This window comes from Mirounga angustirostris, unplaced genomic scaffold (assembly GCF_029215605.1).
Source record: "Mirounga angustirostris isolate CCGP_5_RB_7025 unplaced genomic scaffold, mMirAng1.0.hap1 SCAF_17, whole genome shotgun sequence".
Taxonomy (NCBI): domain Eukaryota; kingdom Metazoa; phylum Chordata; class Mammalia; order Carnivora; family Phocidae; genus Mirounga; species Mirounga angustirostris.
In genome coordinates this window covers 23614022-23627214 of record NW_026991725.1, presented here as the reverse complement: position 1 = coordinate 23627214, position 13193 = coordinate 23614022, and the positions used below count along the sequence as shown (strand labels likewise).

General features: G+C 56.3%; 1 protein-coding gene across 7 annotated transcripts in view; it reads right to left on the bottom strand.

Moving 5' to 3' along the window:
• Positions 1–13193, bottom strand: part of SP6 (Sp6 transcription factor) — a 76610-nt gene that overhangs the window by 29002 nt on the left and 34415 nt on the right. The window lies entirely within an intron of this gene.

The following is a 13193-nucleotide window of genomic DNA, read 5'->3' as shown; positions in this document are numbered from 1 at the left end:
GTTCCCCTTCCCGGCCTCCTGCCACTTCTTGTTCCCGGAGGATGGGTGAGGGAGGCTGTGGTTCTTGTGTTCTCTGAGGAGAGCTGAGAGGCCAGGGCTGCCCTAGTGAGAGCTCCCACCGGCCTAAAATCCCTGTGATTAGAGTATTTCTGGGTGTGCCAGTGATATATACAGATGTGTTGGGTTAAAGACCTGTGACCCAGGGAAGGGGGGGGTCCGGTTGACATATTCTGGCATTACCACTCCTCAGAGAGCAGGAACTTGGGGCCCCTCCCCCACTCCTCGAGGGAGATTGGGGTTGTTGGGGTTGTTGGGGTTGTTGCCTGGCGTGAAAGGAGGGGGTAGTCACCATCTAGAAATGCATTCAATCGGTGGATGTTTATTGAACACTTACTATGTTCCAGGCCCCAAGCTGGGTGCTGGGGATGTGGTGGAGAACAAGAGAGCCTGCCCTCAGAGAGCACGAGGGGGCAGTTCTCAAGCTTGGACTGAACCAGCATCACCTGGGATGCTCATTAAAATGAAGGCTCCCGGGGCGCCTGGGTGGCTCAGTCGGTTAAGTGTCTGCCTTTGGCTCAGGTCATGATCGCAGAGTCCTGGGATGGAGTTCCATGTCGTTGGGGTCTCTGCTCAGTGGAGAGCCTGCTTCTCCCTCTGCCTCTGCCTGCCACTCCCTCTGCTTGTTCTCTCTCTCTCTCTCTGTGTCAAATAAATAAATAAAATCTAAAATCTATGGGGCCCAGGACCGTGCATTTAGACAAGCATTTCCCCTTCTCTTTCCCAGGGACGTCGATGCAGGTGGTCTGGGGGCCCACACTGGAAGAGCCCTGGTGGCATGTTCTGGGTTGTAAGAATGGCCTGGAGCTCTCACAGAGCCCCGGGGAGGCAGGGAGGGGAGGAGGATGCTGAGAGGAGAGTCAGCTGGGGTAGGAGCAGAGATGCAGGGTCTCCCCTCATCACTAAGAAACAGGCCTGCCTCCCTCTTCTGATGCCGCCCCTCACAGACTAGGAGTTTGCACACTCAGCCCCCCGCCCCCACACCCTGTTGATTCCTACCCCTCACCTCCCTGGGGGCCCCAGGTAACCTTCTCCACAGTCCAGAGAGGGTGAGCACCAATGGGGAGGGATGGCAGAACTGCCTAGCAGAGACCCCTCTGACCACACTCCCCCCCACCTGCCTGGTCTCAGAGGGGCTCCTGGTCTCAGTGTCCAGGCTACAGAGAAGGGGGCCAAGAGGAAGGGATTTGAGGAAGAGAAATAGAGGGTGAGAGCAAGGCGAAGGGAAGGAGGCTGCCCCTCCTCCCCTCCAGCGCCTGGCGTTTGATGCTGGGGATGCTAAGACATCTCCTCTCCCGGAAACCCAAGGCCAGACAGATAAACACAGATGGAGGGAGAGACTCAGCTGCTTTATTTATGGGCCTGGTGACAGGCCCTCTCCTGTCTCAGAGTCCCTAATCTACCAGGCGGAAGAGCCATCCCACCCCCTCACTACCCTCTTCCCTCCCTCCTGAGACTGGGGCTCAGCCAGGCTCCAAGCCTTCCCCACAGTCAGGCACAGGCCTGTGTGCCTGCTCCCCTGGGCTGGGAGAGAGTGTCCAGGGGCTCTCTCCCAACAATACGGGGAACACACATCCCACTCCTTGCCCACCCCCCACGTCCCACCCTGTCTTCACGGGCCATTAGGAGCCATTGGCTCTGCAAGGAGACCCACCTCCATGAAGGTGCCCGGGGACAGGTGGATGGGCTAGGTGCCACTTCAGAGGGTCCATAACCACCTAGAGGTTGGGCAGTTCAAGTGTCTTGACTTGGGAAGTGCCTGAGGAGAACCTCTGGGCCGGCCCCACATGGGCCTATCCCGAGCGGGGGTTGATGGGGGATTCCCTGAGGTCCCTAGAGGCTCAGACCCAGAGCAGAAGGCTCCTGGGCCCCTGCAGTGCTTCCCTCTAAGGAATTTCCTCTAATGGCAGTTCGTACCCACACAGAGGGGGCTCTGGGGACCCACGTTAGTTCCTCTTTTGCCCCACCCCCCTGGCGCTCACACGCCAGCAGCCTCTTATGAAGGGTCAGTTCCACTGTGGCTATCAGAGTGGGGTCCAGCCCTGGCCAGGCCTCCCATCAGCTGAGAAACACGGATTTCTCCAGCTCCCTGCCCTGTGCCCAGGTACACAGCCCCTTCGTTCTGTCCCTTTTATCCAGGTCTACCCCAAATCTGGGTAGGGGGAGAAGTAACTCAGCTTTCCAGGGAGGCCCCAGGGTCAGAGGTCAGAGAGCAGCGAAAGGGCAGGAAAAGAGGGAGGTCAGGGAGGGGGCAGATCCCTACTTGGAGGTGGCTTTGAAGCTAGACCTAAGAAGCCTTGAAAGCCCCAGAGATTTGGGGATTTGGCTCATAGGATCAGAGGGCTGTCTCCCTGACTCACAGCGGCCAGACAGGGACCTGTTCAACTCGCCTCTCTTTCTTTTTCATTTAAGTGACTTTGGTTCATCCACAGGCCAGGGAGGAACTTCACCAAAATGACACGCTTCCCCCCGTCCTCCCATTTCAGCCGGTCCCCTGATTGTCTCCCAGCCCTCCCTACCTCCCACCTTCTCCTAGCGCCCTCCTCCCCCTGGGGAAAAGGGGCAACTTGGAATCCTGGCTCAGATGTTCTGATTTACTGTGAAGTCCCAGGCAGTTTCTTTTTTGGACAAATGGGCCTGGTTTAAGGATAAATGGCATTCGCTGGACTCTCCCCCTAAATCTACTTCACATTCTCTTCTAGGAGCTTCTCCCCACTGACTGCACTCAGCCAGCTCCCTAGAGTGTCTTCCCAGTCTCTGAACACCACCTCAAGAATTCCATCTCTTTGCTGTCTGTCCTTGTTTCTGGACTCTTGTTGAATCAGGGACATGCTCTATCTCCCCTGTCAGTCTGGGAAATCTTTGTGGTCAAGAACCATGTCTCCCCTATCTGACCAACAGCTCCCTGAAGGGGTGGCCTTTTGCACCTACTTCCAGCACTGGGCACAGGCCCCCCTGCCCACCGGTGGGGGAGGGGGAAGGACGGGAGGCACGTTCAGTTCTCCACTCAGTGAACAGGTCACTACAAAGGTAAGCAAAGGGGAAAGGTTCCCACTGTGGCAACTTTTAAGTTGAAACTGAAAAGAAGAAAGGAAGAAGAGAGAGCGTTTTCCCCCAAGATTCTCCCAAGAACCTCAGAGCCTTCCTCCAGCCCCACCTCCTTGTTCTACTTGCTTTCCCCTCGAGGCCCAAGACCGAGGCCAGCAGGGTCTGTCCCATCTCTTCTGTAATGGCACGGTGCTCCGTCCTCCTCCCACTTGCCTGCCCTGCCTGCCTGAGGGCCCTGGCTCCGTGCCAATTGTCAACCTGCTCAGCCCCACCCAGGGTCCTTCCTCAGGGCAGAACCAGTTGGAGAGGCTGTGCCTCCCCTTCCTGAAAGCAACTGCCAAACCTGAGACCCCCTTCTCCCTGAAGACAGGCAGTATGGATATGTGAGGCAGCTTGTGGACCACTCTGAACCCAGGAGCGTGTCTCTAGCCATGAGAGGGAAGATGAATGTGCTCAGCTTGGGTATGTTTTCACCTCCTTCTGTCCCCTCCCCTCCTTCAGGTGATGTTAGAACCCATGGTCTGGGAGAGGTCACAGTGTCCATCCATGCCCAACCCTCCACCATGCTGGATAAGCATCTCTGTTGGGTTTGAGACCCCCAGCACCCTGGCAAAGATGCTGCCATGGTCTTCTGAAGCCATGAAGCACACGGACCCTACTCTCCACTTGCCTTGACAGTAGGGTCCTAACCTGAAATCCCTTCATTGCTGCCCTCTCTGTTCCGGGTCCCCGAGGTGGCCCATGCTGATCACAGCTCTCCTTGCTCTCTCCTGGAGAGAATGGACCTGGTCCGTCCACCTGGGGCTCAGCCAGAGATGCTCACAGAGCTGCCAGGCTGGCTGGCTTCCGGCCTTCCCGTTTTAAGCCTGGGCTGCTGGAATTCCATCCTGACTTCTTTTTTTTTTAAGATTTTATTTACTTATTTGACAGAGAGAGACACAGTGAGAGAGGGAATACAAGCAGGGGGAGTGGAAGAGGGAGAAGCAGGCTTCCTGCAGAGCAGGGAGCCCGATGCGGGGCTCGATCCCAGGACTCTGCGATCATGACCTGAGCCGAAGGCAGACGCCTAACGACTGAGCCACCCAGGCACCCCCATCCTGACTTCTGATGGGCCGAAAGCTGCTGTCTCCCTTGCATCGGCGGCCCCCAGAGCTAAGAAGAGCTCTCATTTACTGAGCCCTTAGTACGGGCCCGGAGCGCACACGTTCTTTATAATTGTCACAACAACCGCTGAGGTGGGTCCTATTATTACCCCCATTTTACAGATGGGGCAATGAAGGCCGTGACAGACCGTGGTGGTGGCACTTCCTGCCCAGAAGGCAGCCCACTTTGGGCCAGACCACAGTCATTGTTGTATGGACAGCAGGAGTGACCTACTGTGGACAAAGCTCTGCTCTGGGCAACTGAGGGAAAGGGCAGAGTACAAACCATGCTTTCGCTTGCAAAGACAGCTTCTTGAGGGGTTTTCAATCTGATGGAAGAGACAAGACCACTGTCCTCTGGGAGCTGCCAGTCTGAGAGAGGAGTCTGATGGTACTAAGGAAAAATCAGCAATTCCCCTGACCCCCGATGACCCCATCCTGGGGAGCACCCACCAGAGGCCTCCACAACCACATCCGTGTCCTACGTGGGAGGCTAGCTCCTGCTGACCCTGTCCTGGGAAGAAACAGGATGGGATTCCTCTTCCCTGAGTTGCTCAGCAAAGGACAAGAGAAGACCCCTTTCTGGGCGCCTGGGTGGCTCAGTTGGTTAAGCGACTGCCTTCGGCTCAGGTCATGATCCTGGAGTCCCGGGATCGAGTCCCACATCGGGCTCCCTGTTGAGCAGGGAGTCTGCTTCTCCCTTTGACCCTCCCCCCTCTCATGCTCTCTCTCTCTCTCATTCTCTCTCTCAAATAAATAAATAAAATCTTAAAAAGAAAAGAAAAAAGAACACCCCTTTCTGAGGCTAAAGGACTCTTGTTGGACACAGAGGCCTGCTGACTTCCAGGGCTGAGGACCTCACTTGGAGGGAGATTCTCCTGATGGCATGGGGCATGGCCCCCCGACCCGGAAGCAAGGGGATGGCTGGCGTGAACTCTGAAGGCATCTTGGAATTCCTTGCCATCCCATTTCCTCTTCATCCCGGCCAAGCTCGGAGGATTATGACAGAGTGGGCAATAAAAAGTGCCTAATTGGTTGTTGTCCAGCTGAGGCTGCTCCCCGGTTCCCTCCGCGGGGGCGGGAAACCCGCCGAGGCAGTTTCACTTTTGCTGGGGCCCAGTTTCCTGAGGGTGGCTGGCGCTAGTCCCTGGGGCTGCCTCCAAGGTGGGCGGGCCCCAGGAGGCGGAGGGCCCCCAGAGAGGACCAGAACCGCTCTTTCCCTGAGCAAAAAGGACAACACGCCTGCTGGCCTCTGTGGGAGTTGGGAGGCGGCGCAGAGGGTACCCTCTGCCCTGGGTGACAGTGCCCTCCGTCTACTTCTGCATTAGGGGGCCGAAATGGAGCGTGCTGGCTCTGGAGCCAGACTGCCTAGGCTGGAATCCTGACTGTGCCATCATCCAGCCGGATGATCCCGGGCACATTCCTTAGACTTGCTCTGCCTCAGCTTTCTCATCTGTAAAGTCGGGCTACGTGCGCATGAAGTGCTTAGAGGAGGGCGGCTCTTCCCTTCCCAGCTCTTCCCTTCGCAGCTCTGATTCCAGGAAGGGCAGAGCCAGGCATGGGCTCCTCACCTTCCCCGCAAACCTGCTCTGTCCCCAGCATCGCCCCCCCACCGCAACTCCGCCAGGGAACTTTCTAACAGACTGTTCCCTCCACTGGAACCAGCCACCCTGCTTCCTCTGCAGCTCTCCCCTTGTCCTCTTTCTCCAGCCACCAATTCCCAGGCCCAAGCCCATCCCTCCCTTGCCGGCCCCAGCCCTGAGACACCCCAGGCCCTGTCACCTGAGGCCCTCCTCTCTGTCCCGTCCGGCCGAGTGTCCAGTGTCTCCCATCAGACTGGGAAGTTAAGAACTATGTTTTACTACTGAATCTACTGGACCGTGCTAGTCATGTGTGGCCCTCCACGTCGCGGGCACCATTACCCCCTTGCCCATTCCTCAAGCTCCCCATTTTGATCCAGGAAAGTGGCACAGTCACTGGGCTGCCTGCCACCTCCAACTGCACCCAGGGGCTTGGCAGACACACAGCCGCCTGTCTGAGAAGGCTCAGGTGGATGCCGGCGGGCAGCGGAGGCCAATAGGCCTCCCCACCAGAGCCCCGCAGAAGCCCCTCCAGCGCTGGATGCTGTCACAACAGACCATTCAGTTATAAGGTCCAAACCCGGCCAGGCAGTGGCTAATGCTGCAGAGCCAAGTGGGACTCTCCAGAAACCCCCTCACCCAACTGCTGCCCTCAGAAGTCCTTTAGCCTCCTTTTCCTGCCCCTGCTATGCCATCTGCCATCTCTTGGGGGGGGGGGGGTGAGATGCTTATGGGTGGGGAGTGGAGTGGGAGGAAGGCGGCTTGGCCCCTAGGGGGGCAGCTGAGATTTATGGGACTGGATTTTTACAGGCTGGGGAGAGGCCCCAGGCAGGAGCTGTGGAGCCCACAGAGGAGCAAAAGCATAAAAACCTCCGGACTTGAAAGCTGAGCAACAGGCACCCCCAGGCCTGTGGGTGGTGAGAGATTTACGGCTCTTGCACAAGGCCTGGAGGGGGCCTGGGGAGCTGCAAGGACACTTCAGAGCCAGAATAACTCCCCACCAAGGCCTTCACCTTTCTCCTCTAGGAAAAAAAATTACTCACCAATAGAACAGGTTGGAACCGCCAGAAAGATGGTTATCGCTGTGGGGACCCCGCCCCACCTGGAGACTAGGTGACTCCCAACTTCCTCCCCCACCCCGGACTCTCCTTTCTGCCCCCAGGTCAGGGAGAGGTGCCTGGGGCCAGGTGGAGGGAGGGGGGTGACTTCCAGAAGGGGCCTCCTTCTGGAGGTAGGGACTGACGCTTGGATGCTTGTGTTCCCATGGCCCCTTCTCCCAGGAAGTGGGGGCAGGACGGGAGGGTGGGTTCTGGCCAATTCTGGAAGAGTCCCAAGATTTACGGAACACTTTCAGAGTATGTTTGTGGGGTAGGAAGGAGTCTTCCTTGAAGGGAGACAGGAATGGCACAATAAGGACACAAAAATACAGAGAGCTCGGTGACCCTGCGCTTGGTGACCAGCTTTCATTTAAGCCAATGAACCAGAGGCTGAGCTGGGAGTCTCATGAGCAGGAAGTGCCCAGCCCAGCCCCTACCTTCAGCTCTTGCCCACCAAACTCAGCTGCCAAGTTTCCCTCAGGCTTGACCCCAGGCTCCTCTCCCCGTCCAGGAAAGAATTATTTAGTAGTCATCGGAGCTGTGTCTAGGGCTTGACATCACTGGGGGCAGCTCAACTGGTTTAATGCTGTGTTTCTGCTTCCTCCCAGACTCTGGACTCTGCACCCCATCACCCTAAGTCCCCCCACGTCTCCTGCACCTTCATGGATCAGCCCTGAACCTCAGCTGGGTGGAGGAGGGGTGCGCTGTTAACCACTTAAAAGGGCCCCAGGGGGAGCATCCCAGGACAGGTGAGGAGCTAGAGCCTTTGAACTGGGCCAGAGGGTGGGGGTTGCCGGAAGATGGAAATCCTGGGCCAGCCTTGCAGTGCTATAGGCAGAGGGACGGCGAGGAACTCCATCAAAGGCTGACCCACCCTCTCTCCAGTCTGGCCTTCCCCTCCCCACCCCCTAGTCCGGCCTCCCAAGACCAGAGCTGGCGCTGAGACGGCCAACTGAGTCATGTCTCGGGTGCCCAGCCGGGTGGGCACAGACTTGCCCATGGCCAGGCCCCACCCTGAGTGGTCGGTCAGCACTCCCCGGGAACAGGCCAGGGGCCCAAGTGGGGAGAGGACAGAGGCACTGTCCTTCCAAGCAGGGCACTGCTCTAATCTAGCCCAGCAAGGGAGACATTGGGGTGGGGAGCCCAGTGCTGGGTAGAAGGTGGGTAGGGAGAGCCAGGTATATTCTCCTTTTGTCCTTTCTTCTGCTGATTGGCAAGCAGGGAAGGGAAGGAAGACTCACTTGAGGTCAGGGTTCTAGCAGGGAGGGAAAGGAAGTCAGAGAGGAAAATGGCTTTGCTCCCCTGGTCCCCAACCCCCCCCCACCCCCGCCCCAGCTTCAGACTACAGGCTCAAGGAGTGGGCCGGGCTGGTCAGGACCTGCCTCCAGCCCGCCTTCCTCCCCAGCAGGTCGGGGAAAATTACTCTCCTCATACTGCTTTTTATTTTTTGAAGCCAGATCAAAGCTGGGACCCAGCTGGGAGCCCTAGTAAACTCCCAGCAATGTGGAGCCTTGGAGTTTCAGCCGGGGAAGCAGGAGCTGTGGGACGGACAGGCCCAGGCCCTGGTGGCCCCGGGGTCAGGGGCGAGACAGGAGTCAGGAGTGGAGCTGGGAGGTGGGGGCCAGTCAAGGATCAGGGACTTGAAGTATCCAGGCAAGGCCGTGGCTGTGGTCAGCTTGGTTTCCGCAGCTGCTCTCCCCAAGCAGGGACCCACCCACGGAGGTATGACGCCCCAATCCCAGCGCCCAAGCCAACTGGAACGGTGTTGAGATTAGCCAAACGTCATCCCACTTTTACTTCACTGCCCTCCTCCACCACCTGCTCCGGGGCACAATTTTGTGTAGCCAGGAAGCTTTTAGATTAGATAGCCGTGTGCCCTCCTGCAAAAAAAAAAAGCACATTCCCCCTTTCCATGCCTGAGTTCAGACTAGAAAGCATCTCCTTCTTTCTTTCTTTCTTTCTTTTTTTTTAAATATTTTATTTATTTGTTTGACAGAGAGAGCGCACACAAGCAGGGGGAGCAGTGGAGGGAGAGAGAAAAGCAGGCTGCCCACTGAACAGGGAGCCCGACGTGGGACTCGATCCCAGGACCCTGGGATCATGACCTGAGCCGAAGGCAGAACTGAGCCACCCAGGCGCCCCTCCTTATTTCTTTTATACTTTTTCGGTGAGAACTTGAAACTGAGAGTCAGCCCTGTGCCTGGCACCGTCTCTCCCTGCCTCCCCTTGTTCCTGTCCACAGCAGAGTCTTCTTGTGTAGGCCAAATAAGGGTCATTACGGTTTGGGGGGGCCTCCCTCCTCTCTAGGGTGGCCACGTCTCTTTTCTGGAATCGCACTGCCGTCCCCACTACCGTGGCTGGAAGGGATGAGTGGGGTCCCCCGGGTGAATGCGTGTCTGGCACTATCCCGGGGACATGTTGTGCGGGCACCCAGACAGCCCCATTTCTTCCCTCATGCGTCCTGAAGTCTGGAGAGCCTGGATCCTGACTGGCACCCTGGCAGACCTGAGAGATTCCCCTGGAGCCTTGGCTGGCCCCGAGAAGCCCTCCTCCATGGTTACCCGGATTCCCTCCTTGTCACCCCAGGCAGCAATCCTTTGCCCCTGTTCCAGCTTCTCCCGAGGTGGAGGGATGGACACTGAGCGGGTGCACGTGCATGCGTGCGTGTGAGTGTGTTCTCGGGCACACACACCTAGGTGGGTCTGGATCTAGAGGGAAGCAAGGACAGAGGGCCACTCTACCAATTCGGCTCCCACTGATGCACTGTGTGACCTCAGCCAACCCTACCACCTTCTTAGAGCCTCGGTTTCCCCTGGCCATAAAATATGGGGTTAATTGTCCCTCCCAGGGAAGCTAGGAGGCTTAACTGGGCAATGGCTCTGAAGTGTCTTGGAAGGGAAGGAGATCTATAAATACAAGTGATCATTAGGGGGTATTTTGCAGCCATTTTGTGGGCCCCAGTGTATTATTACTATTATCATCGCTACTGCCATTGCCAACCCCGTCACCCACTTCCTGAGTCTCTGCTGGCTGGGTCGGCGCTTCCAGGTGAAGAAGTGATGTTCCTGAGCCCAGCATCCCAGCCGATGGCCTCACTGAATCCACATCCTCCACACTCAGGGCGTCTGGGGAAGCCTCAGGAGGCCAGTGATGGCCACCAAGATGGGGCTTTGACAGGAGGGGGTCAGGGACCCAGAAGAGAGAGGGAGACAGGGCCCACCTGGGGAACTTCACTTTGTCCCTAGGAACGTCTCCCGTCTGCCATGGGAAGCCTGGACCCGGAGAAGCAGACACAGAGCTGCGGTCTTTGGATCAGGAGGGGTGGAGAGGGGCTGAGCGCAGGCGAGAGGCTGGGGCAGAGATAGGAGAATGTTACCAGACATGGGAAGATGAGCTGGTCGGTAGGAACTGATTCCTTGAAGAGGCAAATGGCTCTGCAAGGAGTCTTTTTTTTTTTTTTTTTAATTTTATTGATTCATTTGAGACACAGAGATACGGAGAGAGAGAGAGAGCATGAGCAGGGAGAGAGGCAGAGGGAGAGGGAGAGGGAGAAGCAGGCTCCCTGCTGAGCCAGGAGCCCGATGTGGGGCTCGATCCCAGGACCCTGGGATCATGACCTGAGCTGAAGGCAGACGCTTAGCCATCTGAGCCACCCAGGCGCCCCTCTGCAAGGAGTCTTTGCAGCAGCTAGAACATACCCTCTTTCCAGGGGAAGCAGGGCATGGGCCTGGCAAACAGTAGGCACTCAATGCATGCTTGCTAAACTCAATTTCTATGCTCGCCTTTCCCTTCCAGTAAGGTTAAAAACCCAGCACCGGGGCGCCTGGGTGGCTCAGTCGCTTAAGCAACTGCCTTCTGCTCGGGCCCTGATCTCAGGGTCCTGGGATCGAGCCCCGTATAGGGCTCCCTGCTCCGCGGGAAGCCTGCTTCTCACTCTCCCACTCCCCTGCTTGTGTTCCCTCTCTCTCTGTCAAATAAGTAAATAAAATCTTTTAAAAAATAAAATAAAATAAAAAATAAAAATAAAAACCCAGCACCTGCTTTTAGAAGTGCCTTGGACGCCCCCTAGTGGCGACAAGCGAAGGCTGCGCGGGCACAGGTGCTTTCGACCCTAAAGGGCTGCTCCCTGGGAAGGGAGGAGGGAGGAGGGGGGAAGGAGGGCCTGCCCTTTCTTCCTGAGGCTCCACAGACCTCATCCCAAGGGGACTAGGGGGTAGAAAGAACCAGGTAAGAAGGAAGAACTCTGTGGAGAAGGATGGGTGGAATGTTCTTGCTGGAAGATTCCATGGCAGTTGGCGGCCAGCCATCGGGTCTGGCAGAGGAACCAGGGACAGAGGGAGCTGACAAGTCAGGGCATGGGTCAGGAGCAGCATCCCTGGACAGTGGAGAAAGGGGTGGCTCTGTGCGCACCCCTGGGGTGTGGGGTGGGGTAGCTGCCAGAGTATAATAGAGAGATACACTTTACAGCCTCCATCAATGTTTCGTGCTCATAGAAGACTAAGGAAACTTAGATCACTGAAATCATAGATGGGCTGGGGAGAAAAAAAGTAATGAGGCTTCACTTAAACTAGTTGTTTGTCCCACATTTCTCTGGGCAAGTAGGAGTGGCAGGGATGGTTCGACAAGTCTGCAACTTTGATTTCTCTGTAGGTGGAAAGAGAAGGAATGAGAATGTGGAAAACCAGAGGAGGGAAATGGGAGAAGCAGAGGCTACTGGGAAGATCCTTAAGGGAGAATGAGCTGGCTTTCGAAGGCTCAATTGGTTGTAACTCTTCAAAAATAAACAATAAAGCTCGGGTTGTAGTGCTGAGTGAGGACCAACAGATAGTCAAGGGTGGGACACTGACGTTCCTCTAGCTTCTGGACATCCAGCACCCGCTGCACCATTCTTTCACAGAAGGCCCCAGAAGGAATCTGGAGCTTCCTAAGGGCAGAAACTGCAGTTCTGCGTCCCGCCCTCCCTCTGGTGCTCTTGCCCATCCTTGGGGATGGATGCACTAATGAATGAGATGCGGGCAACTACATGCAAAAGAGGCCAGGGAGGGTGTCAGGAAGCAGGAAAAGCAGGGGAGAATCGAGAGGGAAGGAGGTGAAGAGGGAGACCGGGAAGGAGAAGTGAAATGGAGGTGGAGGAAGCTGGGCCTGGCAGAAAAGGGAATCCACGAAAAGTGTTAAAAGGATGCAGTCATTTAGTCAGTCAACAAACATCACCGTGCACCTACCCTACAGCAAGCAGTGTGCTGTGGGGGGCGGGGGAGAGGGGCAGGGGTGAACAAGATAAACGTGGGGCTTTAAGGGGTGGCATAAATGAGAAAGAGAGAGAAATCAACCGCTTAGAACAAGAGGCTGAGAGTAGTTAGAAACAAGAAGGGAAATATCACTGAGAGAGAGAGAGAGAGAGAGAGAGAACCTGCCCCCAGGCCCATCGCGGGTGAGACACAGCGGGAACCACCTGTCAGCCCTGGCTCCCTGAAGACCAAGGCAGGTAGGGGGAGCAGGGGTGAAATTCAGGAAGGGGAGGGACAGAAGTGGGGGAGGGAGGAGGGTGAGACTGTTCACAGTTTTTCACTTGGCACCCACAGTCGACAGATATCTTTGGGCTACTGAGACATTTGGCTGCCTGAGGAACTAACTACTTAATAGGGTCGCCGGGGTCCCACCCCCGGAGATTCTGATTTTCTCCACCTGGGATGGAACCTAGACTTCAGAATTTATGAATAGCTCTCCAGGGAGTCTGAAGTGCGGCCAGGGAGAAAGTGGACATTAGAGGCTGCCCGCCTGGCCTCCTTCCCCTCATGAGGGTGGGGGCCTTCTTGAAAGCAGCGCCCTGTGGGAAGAGAAGTTGTATGGTGGTTTTAGGGGGTTGTAAATGAGGCTCAAAGACTCCAACGGTCCTGACAAAAGTATAAGGGGCTCCTGTCTTTAGAAAGTGCCCCCTTGGGCGCCTGGGTGGCTCAGTTGGTTAAGCGACTGCCTTCAGCTCAGGTCATGATCCTGGAGTCCCGGGATCGAGTCCCGCATCGGGCTCCCTGCTCGGCGGGGGGTCTGCTTCGTCCTCTGACCCTATCCCCTTTCATGTGTTCTCTCTCTCTCATTCTCTCTCTCAAATAAATAAATAAAATCTTTAAAAAAAAAAAATTAAAAATAAATAAATAAATAAATAAATAAAAAAGAAAGTGCCCCCTTCCTCAGCTATGCTTCTGGTAAGAAAGGAGCAAGAGAGCCTCGAAAGAAAGAACAAAACAAGGCAATGGCGGTCTTTAAAAGAG